The sequence below is a fragment of the Spermophilus citellus genome (assembly GCF_964194105.1).
Source record: "Spermophilus citellus genome assembly, chromosome: 13".
NCBI classification, from domain to species: domain Eukaryota; kingdom Metazoa; phylum Chordata; class Mammalia; order Rodentia; family Sciuridae; genus Spermophilus; species Spermophilus citellus.
In genome coordinates this window covers 483493-494942 of record NC_138193.1, presented here as the reverse complement: position 1 = coordinate 494942, position 11450 = coordinate 483493, and the positions used below count along the sequence as shown (strand labels likewise).

Sequence of the window (11450 nt, the reverse complement as noted above, 5' to 3'; positions counted from 1 at the left end):
TAACACATCAGAATGCAGAGACAGAATAGAATGACAGCCCATGCTCCCCAGAACATCTCAACTTCTTGGCATGACTCCATTTCTGCAACATTTCACAAGTCATGATTTTGGATAAGACAAAAGTTAGGCTAAACACATGGGGAGAGGGCTCCCTTCTCGGCTCCTGCTTGCAGTGTTGCATGTGGCCTTACAAGTCATCACTGAGGTTCTGCGCAACAGCTCCGACTGCCCCCCTACCACATCCCCATGGGGCTGACTCACACTCAAGTCCTGAACACTCCCAAGTCCAGAAACCAGAAATGTCACAGGAAATCCAAGGGAGATTTGTTCAAAGTCCGCCAAAAACACCAGTGCACACAGGCTCAAGTCTCTTACAAAATTGGCAGAGTATTTGCATCTAAAGGCTGCATATCTTCTTCCTGTAGCACTTCCATTATTTCCAGATGACTTGTGACACCTAATACAATGAAAGGGCAGTGTCACTCTCTGTAACACTGTAAAATCCAGGAAACAATGAGGAGAGAAGAATCTGTCCAGAGAGCACAACTCCTTTCCTGATAGTTTGGATTTCCAGCTGGTGGGGACCATGGATGCAGAAGAATGGGTGCAGGGCCAACTGCACTTTCTTGCTTTGCATTGAGGGGAGGAAACACTGCAGCCAGGATGAGGGCTTCTAGGAGCTGATATCCTTCAAGTCAACATCTGGACACATCTGACCTTCAGGCCAGAAGACTTTCTTGCAGGGGATCCAAGGACTTGCCTACTGTGGGAGAAATCCAAAAGAATAACTTACTTCAAAGGGCATCAAAGAGGTTCAGGAGGGAGGGAGCCAACTCAATTGTCCAGACCACTTTTAGAGGTCAGGGGGTGGATTCCAATGCAAACACCATAGTCCCATGGAGAATTCTGCAGTGTGTTGGTGATTAAAGACAATGTGTGAATCCAGGGGTCACTAGGTCCTCTCAGCCATAAGAAGGGAACCTGCCATAAAGGAACTAGGACAAGGGTGCGAGGAAGGCTCATTGGGGGGAGATCTGAAGGAAGGAAAGTGTACTCATTAGAAAAGTGTCCCCTGAAAATTCCTAGCCACCCAAAAGTCATGCGAACTTGTGTGGAAAGAGTCTTTGCACAGTGATGAAGCTAAGAGCTCACATGATGGAACACAGCATCAACTGGGCCCAAAGCCAATATCTGATATTCTTGTAGGAAGAGGGGAGTCTGCACCCAGAGACCAGGGAGACTTGGGGATACAGCCTATGTGAGGTTGGAGCCAGGAGGGGATGCCCATACGGGAACCACAGATCATGGGCAGCAGTAAGAGAGTGGGAAGGGCTGGGAGAGTTGGGGGGACACTCCCCTAGAAACCTGTGAGGGGTTGTGGCACTGGGACAGCCCAACACCTACTGTGTTGAGCCCCTGGAGCTCAATGGAAGACCCTTCCTCTGTTGTCGGTCACCCAGTTACATTGTTTGGTTGCAGCAGCCTAGGACCCAGCTGAAGGTCTGAGCATGTTGGCCATGCAGGGTGGATCTGGGCCACAGACACACTCTGATGACTGTAGGGTCTCAGCCCTGAAGCAAGACAAGCGCCAGGCCAGGCCAGGTGGGGAAAGGGCTTGGCACACACTCTGGGGGCTGGTGCCTGTGTTACTGGGAGCACTTCTGACCCCAATTCCCTGATCTGCTGCCAACACAGGCTACAGAGGAGGGTAGAGGGACACAGACCACGGATCTGCCCCACTCAGCGGGCCCAGGCCAACACCACACCCAGCAGCCTCGTGCCATGCCCGTTGAGTCCCGAAGCGGCCCCCTCTTCCCATCCTGAGAGCTCTTCCCTTCCTCGTGTGCCACTAGCTCCCACTGTCTCTGGCAATATCTACTCTGTGAGATGACAACATCCCTGGGTACTGCGCTCTCATCCCAGGACAGTGTGGTCCCACACACCCTGGTGGAATGGGCCACCTGGAGCCTGGACCTGGAGGTTGTTGAGGCTGAATGGCAGGTGTGGTCCTCTGGCACTGTATTATTTACTTAAAAAAAAAAAAAAACAGGTCGTGGTGCTCAAAAATATTTGATTTGCACATCCTCATTCCCCAACCCCAATATTTTCATTATTTCCCCAACATATGAAATTTTACTAGCAGAAAGTTAATTTTGTATTACACAAAGTTGATTGAAATCACATTGGTATAAATAATCAGTCACCATACTTTCAATTTTTATTCTGCTTTCCTGTTAGAAACCACTTGTCTACAAGAGAACAGAGGACAGACTCATGGAAATGCTTGAAATGACAGGAAGCTCCCATTCAAGCTCAGCATTCAGTCCTGGACAGGGTAAGACCAAGCCACTTTGATATCTGCTCCAAAGAGTCTACCAGACAGAATCCTCTGACTGATCCCTGACTGAGCCATAGGAACTGGCTAGAAAAGCCTTCACAGCTTCAACACATTCTTCACTTCAAAATACTGGAAAAGCATTGATATCCATCTCTCGTTACCTTGCTCCCCAGCCAACCATTCTTCAACAAATTCAAAGAAACAACTCATGCAAGCACACAGAAAGGGATGTTCACTACACACATCCATTTGTGAAAAAGACAACTGGTATTTCTTGTTTGGGCTATTTCAAATGAAATCCTTTCTGCATGACCTCCACAAACCAAAGGAAAATATTTGTGAAATTCCCAAGTAGAAGACAAGATACACTTGCCAAGGAGACAGCGCCATGACTTTTGACACTCCAAATGTAGAGTGTGTGTTTAGGAGGCAGTCCCAGTTTCCATGAGAGAGTCCCATGAAATCAATTAGGAAGATCCATGCTCTAGCCCTACCATGCAAGTGATGTGACCTTGAAAGAGTCACTTAGTCTTAGCAATCATCACCACTAACCACTAAGTCGATGAATAAAGGTCCTCAGGTGTCAAGCTACACAATGTGGGATGAGCATGGATGAGGATGGGTTGGAGAAGTCTCCCCCTCTAACACAATTAGGGAAGGATGTGCTTGCCTTCAAGTGGCTGTGGGGCCTGGGGTCCTTCCACAGAGAGGAATTCCAAACCTCACATCCCCTGACCCAGGCCAGAAGACCAGGTAGAGTCCAAGGACCCTGGGGCAGCCCAATGGCAATAAAGGTCAAAAGGAACTAGGGATCTACCTGGACCCTCAATCCCCTACTCTGAGCAGGGCTGCATGACCAGGCCAGAGGCCATCCACAGCAATCTGCCTTTACAGGAAAACAGGGACTGCAGGCTGCCTCTGGCTCACTGAATCAGGGTGGTGTTTTCATAAAGCAAGACCATTCCTCACATTTGAGCATCAGCTCATGCGCTGACAGCACAATGGCTGGCTTGACTCAGGCCCTGAGAAATGAAATAGAAAATTCATAGCAAACCCATCTTTAGCTCTTCCACATCATCAGGGGGTGTGATTCAATTCCGTCAACAAAGGGGTCTGAAATGATTTCTAAACATGCTGGGGACTCACCTCTGTGTGGAACTTTTCAGAAAAAGGGGATCAAATCTCATGAAGCAACTCTTCTCTCTTCTAGCCCATGGGCAATGCAAGGAACCTGCATGATACCAGAGGCTCACTCTCTCTTCTCATGTCTTCTGGAAATGAATCATTAATACTTCCTTCAAGGTGAAGCAGAAGCCTGTATTCCCAGCTTCACAGAAGTGTCTGAGGGCACTGTCTCCCTTAAAACCGAAGAAGAAAAACAGGTCATTAAACAGGCACATGGAGTAGAGTACATGATCAATGATCCCTCCTCCCTGGAGCCTTCCACATGCCCATCTTCCACATTCACAGAGCACTGCTTGGCCATTCTCAAAGACCAGGAGACCATGATGCTCATCACCAGGAAGTCAGTAAGGAACATGAAGAGAGCAGCATGGATTGCAGAAGGTGGCACACCACGGATCTTCAGCACAGCTGCTAGAACACAAGAGCTTAACTTCAGTATTGACTTTCTGACACCTGCCAAGTACGATGTTAGTGTCAATCACAACATGCAGACATCCAAGTAGTGGGTGACACTGTGCATCCATTCACAGAAGTGGGCAACATCTGTATTGGAACAAGGAACTATCTTATCCCTACTCATAAAAATCATCAGACACAAAGAATAAAATGGATGCAAGACTTCTCATTTCACTATTACGTAGCTGTTGGAATTCCCTATTAAATAATACCTCCTGCAAAATAAAAAGTATTTCAGGCATGTGTCAACTACTCAATGGATGACATTTTTAAAACTACGGCCTTTACTTAATATTTATGTATGCTATATCCCTGCCTAAGGCTCTTTGAGAAAGGAGCACATAGAATTGGATCTTTGAAAACCTCACATTTGCTGATAAATATCACTGCCTATGTCAGGCATGGCGAAGTGAAAAGTGGGACTTTGGGTACTCAAAGGACGCAATGTTGTGGGATTGGTGTCTCTGATTCATAGACAGCATGTGGTTTCTATGAAAGCCAGTGAGGGAGCAGGAGTAACGATGCTCATTGAACAGATGACCTCAGGGGATACTGAGGGATAGGCCAAACTGGAGAACATGTTCCAGCTAACATTGGTATTTGGGCTCCTGAGCCCAAACTGGTTTTTTAAAAAGGTGCAGACAGGCAGTGTTCATGTACAAAATGTCTACCATTTAAAAGTGGGTAATTTAAATGGCATCTAGTTATACATCTGAAAAAATGGTCTGCCAACTTATGAATTACATTCGAACAAAAACAAACAAACAAACAAAAAAACACAGACAATGGTGGGAGGCCATCCTCGCACGTGATTTGAGTTATCTCCCTGGCTGGGTGAGAGGCGCTCAAACACAGTTGTGTCACAGCCATTCCCCACCATTCCCCACCCTTTCCCAGGTCCAAGGGCTTGTCCGTGCAGAGGCGTGCCTGGCCACTGACCTGAAGACCCAATCGCAGTCCTTGACCTTGGGATGCTGCCCCCCTTAACCTTCATTGGATGGGATTTTCCCTTGAATTTTTTATTCCCCAATAAAAGCTCACTCCTTGGTGTGCTCTCCCTCTCTCCCTAGTCTCTTGTGTAAACCTCGCCACCTCATTAGGTGGCTGGAAGCGGGAGCTAGGAGAAGCCGCCTCGGAGCTGTGTGAAAGGTAATGAGTCTTTTGTCTCTTTAATTTAAAACTCACTAGCAATTTCTTATGAACTGAACCTTCTTTCATGAAGCTCGCACTGGTAGAGAGGCAGAGACAATGAGATATATAAAGATAAAACCTTGTCTTCACCAGAACGCCCAGAAATAGGTTTTATTTGGCTCATGCAAATATCTTTCAATAGAACTTCTGATTTCTGAATGAACCCATTCAATTTTATAATGCACAGATCATAAGGTTTTCTTTACGGAATATTCTCTTCTTCTTAAAGCCTCGCATAGAAAATGTCTCACAGGACATCTGAGGGGAATGACCCAAAGGATGAGAGAATGGCTGGAACCGTTCTCAAATGTGCCCATGTAGCCTAAAGTTTGAAGGCACCTAATTGTACTCTAAAACAATCATGAACCTATTTGATCCATTAATTAATAAATATTACCACTTTACCACTTGAACCAAACCACAGAAAACTGGAAACAGATGATCTCATTTGCTTTGATACCTTTACTTCCATTTCATTACCCAGAGATGATCAACTCTTTACTTCAAGTGATGCAGATTTATTACAGAATGACTAAGATCCTCAGGATCTATTTTGCCTCAGCCCATGGTATTGCTTCATTATTTTATGATTTTGTAAGTACTAAAATGTAATTTCATGTTGGATGATATATTCATGGTTTGAACATACGAATATATCATATACTCATCCAAAATTGTTCTTCCCAAAACAATAGCCCAATTTCTGTGCTTCCTCACTTACTGTTCAGGAATTGTACTAATTGTTTGAAGGTTCTAGAGGACCTGTTAGACTCAATGGACAAACAATCCAACATACTCCAGGGTATGTAAGGGTGCCATAAGAAGAAAATAAGGTCAGCCTACAGCAATGGGCAGCTGCCTGCCCTCGGCTGGGAGGAGCCCTGGCCATGGCACCAGGGCTGCTGGGCAGCAGAGGCCTCCACAGCCCTGCAGGGAGCCTGGAGCACAGCTCTGCAGAACCATGCTCAGCCCTGGACAGATGCACATGCGTTCCCATCACAGGCTAGAGTGTGGCAGTCCCAGGTGCATGCCTGTCATGCCAGCCACCAGGGAGGCTGAGGAAGAGGAACCTTCGAGGTCAGCCTTGGCAACTTGACCCCGTGGCAGAGGGGAAAAAGTTTACAGGGGTCTCTGAGGGTGGAGCTCAGGTAGGTGCTTGCCTAACAGGCTCAGGCCCTGGGTTCAATCCCCAGAACCACACATACACCAAAAAGTGACCTTGGAACACGGTTTAAAACGGTGGGTCAGGTACACAGAAGGGAACAGGAGAGGGTTTGTAAAGCGAGGCCTTGAAACAGAATCCACAGGTGCCACAGGAAAACAAAAGGACACAGAGTCGGTGAGACCTGACACACCTGGGCGGGTCCCCTTCTAAACCGCCTCCTGCTCGCCAGGTCACCTGGGCTCCTCCGTCATCTTCCCACTCTCCAGGGGACCTGCGGGTCAGGCCACCTCTTCTCCTCTGAGGTCCCCGGCAAAGGCCACCCGGCCGAGGCCACCGCGTCCTGAACAGGACCCTGCAGATCAAAACCCACCCGCTGTGACCCGCAGCTCCGCGAGGAGAGCCCTCAGGTGAGAACCGGGACCGCGGGGTCCGCGCTGGGCGCTGTGGGGACCGCCCCGGCGGCTCCAGGGGACAGGCCGCCGGGACCGCGGCTCCAGGGCGGCGGCAGAGTCCTCCCGGGTCCCCCTCGTGTGGGCGCCTAGACCGGGCCGCTCCCGGCGGCTCACCTTCCCCTGTCCCGGACCCCGCGAGCCGGACCCGCCACCCGGGACCTGCAGCCCCGCCGCCGGGGCACGGTGCCGCCCTCCGGCCGGAGTCGTTAACCCGACCCGCGGTCCAAAGCCACGCCCTCGGGGAGGCCCCGCCCACGCGTCTCCCTGGCGACGGCTGCGCCTCGCTTCGGCTCCCCACTCCGCCCTCTGGCGGCGGCCTCCCACGTGTCCCGGTGCCCCAGGCTTAGCTCTCACGGAGCCTGCCCTTCTAAGGAGATCTGGGGCCGCTGGTCGCAAACCCCTTGCCACATCACGGCCGTGGGACCCTGTGGACGCGACCCGGATGCTCGGGTTTCCCTCTGAAACAGCTGGTCAGCAGCGGGAGGGGACTGCTGCCCAGGAGGACAGGGGCCCTGGGGAGGCGCCCGCCACTCCCCTGGCCTTAGGGACCGCCTCCGAGGGCCTGCTGGACAGCCAGCTGCTGGCCAGGGCTTTCCTGGGCATATGTTGTGAGCTCACCCCCAGCCTCAGGTCGGGAAGTGGGACCTTCCTTCAAGCAGGCAGGACACTCAGGGTAGCACTGCCCTGTGGTGGCCCTGTGCAGACAGCGATGTGGTAGAAAACAGACTCCCAGGGTGCTGGGACTAAGACCTAAGAGAAACCACACCAAAAGAAAGCCCAGGACCCTGGCTTCCCAGGCTCCCCAGGAGATGGGCCTTGGAGTCCCTGGAGCTGCTGCTGTGACCTGATGGGCCTCCAGTTCCCCAAGCAGCCTTCCTGCTGAAGTCCCGAAGAGTTTGCTGTCACCCTGACCTTCCATGAGTGTTCCCCATACAATCCCATAACTAAGGTCACCTGGAAAGATAACTCAGTTCCCTGTATTTTGAAATGGCCAAAAGGATGCAAAGAGGCAGCACACGGTATGGATCACATAGATGGTAGCTGATTGTATTAGGTAAAGGAAGTGTCAACTAAAAGAGATGACTACTGGAGACATTAGGGTGCCCTCTCTATCATCTACTCTTCCCCTTCTACAGTGTGTAGCATTCCTGGTGCTTGGCTGTGGTTGGTTCAAGGATAACAGATGTGGTAAGATGTACAGTCACTGAGCTTGGGCACTTCTGCTTACTATTTTGATTATTCATTCGTATATTTTTTTAACCTTTGATTGCTGCTGTCAGAGTTTGCCACTACACTAGGAGGCAGCCTGAAGACAAAATTGCTAAGAGGAAAAAGGCAGGCCCAAGACCACAGTGGAGAAGTGAAGATGGAGTCCAGGTCCATCTATGAGCAGTGAGTGAAATTCATTTTGGGAATTGAGCCAGTTAGTATTGGGATTTGATATGGCTTGTAACAGTGTACCAAGAAATTTGGAAGGTTTTCCAACTAGACAAAAATGATGCCCCATAGTGAGACAGTTTGAGAAAATGCCTATAAAGCTGTACATTGTACAATGTGTAAAATGAGCAACTTCCCTATGGGACTAGAAAAGTAATATCAAACAATTATTTAGAAAACTAACTCCTAAGAGCCACCAGAATTTTTAATATTTGTATAACAACAAATGCTGTTAAAGGAGGGTTGATAAATGAATTTGCAGACTGTATTCAAAGCCTTAGATGGAAAGAGAATTTTGTCCTGCCTTATCTCCACAAGTAAGGTGCCTTTATTTGGCTGTTACTCCATGGACACTTCATTGAATCTATTAATTATTTGATGTAGAAAAAGATCAAAGGACAAGAACTGAAGATCACTAGTCAGGTTTTTTTTCCAGGTTTTGAGAAGGGTTAGAAAAGAAAATCCAGGGATATTTTTTCTATCTATTAATCAAAATGATATTTTATCATTTTTCCTTTCCAGTGTGGGATCTGGGTATTGTTTATGTCATGTCTCTTCAGGTTTCTTTATTTGGAATGTTTCTCCTTTTCTTGGTCTTTTATAAAATTAATATTTGAGGATTACCATCCTCATTTTTTTTTCATTTGATGTACAGTCAAATGGACTTTTCTATTAGCTTATAGTTCTTTGAGTTTCAGTAACATTGAGACTCAAGCAACCAGCAGCACCATTGAGTAGGATGTTAGTTGTAGGTTTGTTGTGGCTGCCCTTTACAAAACCTCTGAATCTGCCAGTTAATCATCATTATGTCCATAGTGTGAAAATCAAATGCGAGTCTAGGGAAGTAAAGAGAAGACTTTCCTCAGTTCACTGCACTTCAGCAAATGCTTCTCATTTTGTCATATCCCCTTTGGCTCACTTAAGTGGCCCACTCCTGCTTTAGGTACTCTTAGGTGATATTTTCATTTCACTTGTGTCTTTGAAGCATGTCCCCAAGGTTGTGTTCTTCTTTATTTAGGTTTGCTCTACTATGATAACATGTCCAAGGAGGTAGTTTAACTTTTATTAACCTATATATCCATGTATCTGTCACTCCATCCATCCATCTCTCTTCTCTATCGCAGACATATGCATATCCATGTATATTCATCATCTGTTCTCAATAATTGACAACATGTGGGTAAGTTCGTTTTGTTTTTACTTACATTTACTAATGCCCTGGGTTTCCATATTATTTAGAAATAAGTGCAAGGCATCATATTATTTCACTCATAAATAGAAAAGTATGGCAAAACTATCATCATGGTCATCATGCAAATAACACTGAATTCTTTTTGATTTTTCCAGTGTCAGCAATAGAACTGAAGACTGCAGTACTGCCAGGCATGCATTTTAACCCTGAGCTACATCTGCAGCCCTCTCCTAAGTTTTTGTTTCAAAACAGGATATCACTAAATTACCCAGTTTGGCCTCAAACTTGTTATCCTCCTGCTTCAGACTCTGAGTTGCTAATAACTGTGGCTTCTTAATATTACCACACAGACAACCAGTGTTTATATTTCTCCAGTTTTCCTAACAAAATACTCTTTTAGGGTTTGGTTATTTGGTTCATAGGATGAGAAGGCCTATGCTTTGCAATTGAATTCACCTGTCTCTTAAGTTTCGTTATTCTGAAGATTCTCTATGTCTATTTTTTCTTGCAGTTAAAGTAACTGAGTCATTTGTCCTGAAGAACTTCTTACACTGGGGTGTTGCTGATTGTGTCCCTATGGTCTCACCGATCATTCTCTATGTCTCACTGTCTTCCTATCATCAGTAGTTACATTTAAGAGCTCAGTCTCTGATTTTTGTTTGTGTACATGTGGGTATGTGCATGTACACATATGAAGAACAGTTTACAGGTGGTGTAATTCTAACAGGAGTTGTGCGAAATCTGTCATCATATGATTTGGGCAGTTATTGATGATCATTGCTTGGATTCATTTATTCATCAGGAGGTATAAAGTATTGATATTCTGATTCTATCATTCTTTATTATTAGCTGGGGTACTTCTCTAAGAAGAAACTTCCCTTCATTAACATTTTTCTTCCCTGAGGATCAATGTCTGATTCCCACTGTGCGAAGTAGTTTTCAAAGCAATCCTCCCAAGTGACCACTTCTTCTTTTGCAGAATCATTTAACATTCATGGGTCCAAAAAGATTGAATGAGTTTCAGTTTATTGTAGCTCTTTTCCTTCCCACTGTTCAAATTGTCCTATTCTTGGCTTTGAGAGGGATCCTTTCCAAGTTGGTTCTGGAGCTGACCATATCCTGTTCCATACACCTTTAACTCTTCAGTTTGGATGGAACCTTAGAAGTTTGCTGCTTCAAACTTTCTCCTTTTCCATTGAAGCTCATCTTTTCTCATCATTTAGACACTTCCTGAGGGCCCTAATTATGTATTTACACTAACTTCTTTCTTCAGCTAATTGACATGTTTCATGATATTGTGTCAACACAGCAATCATTCTTGATTGACTTTAGAGTATTTTGGGGGGTCATTTTTGCTGTAACCTGACAATTCTACAATAGAAATCAATCCACATTTATAGAATCTGGCATAAGCTCTAAAGTTATTCAGCATGTTATCCTATTATTTTTCAATTCCTTTAATCTCAGAGTCCCTTAAAATTTTGTTCGTCTTAATTGAGGACGAACAACATCATCTCTAAAGAAGATAAAACCCCAGGGTTGTTTGGGGTTTTATCCCATTTATCCTCTTTGAATCAGTGTTCCCGGGTGAGAGGAAAAATTGATTGCTTTGAATTTCTGAGCCTCTCAAGGAGCACAAACAATGGAATTGTAGTAAATGGCACAATAAGGTCGTGTATGTGTCATTTTTAATATGCAAATATAAATACTATATTATGAATTTATGTGCACAAGATGTATATATACATGTAAACCCTAAGTAACCCCATGAATATTCTTTGTTTCTCAACCCAAATTGCTTCCCTTTAATGCCATAACAAATTGCTTCCTGATATATGAGACCCTTAGGATAGATTCCTATTGATAGACCCCACCTGATCTTTTCTTAAAATTGGGAGCCATCTTGCCACAAAGCCATGAAAAGATAATTTTGGCTTTACTATAAATTACTTCAAATTCTGAACCTGCTTGGAATGCCTGCCCGGGCCTTGAACTCACCCATGCCTGGCTCTCTGACCAGATAGCAGCCCTCTC

The 11450-nt window shown here is 46.0% G+C and overlaps 1 long non-coding RNA gene across 1 annotated transcript; it reads right to left on the bottom strand.

Moving 5' to 3' along the window:
* Positions 1-473: 473 nt before the first annotated feature.
* Positions 474-6961, bottom strand: LOC308632611. Its single transcript, XR_014018605.1, has 3 exons — positions 6902-6961; positions 3485-3696; positions 474-763 (listed from the first exon to the last, which is right to left on the bottom strand). It is a non-coding gene; the product is annotated as an uncharacterized lncRNA (long non-coding RNA).
* Between the last annotated feature and the right edge of the window lie 4489 nt (positions 6962-11450).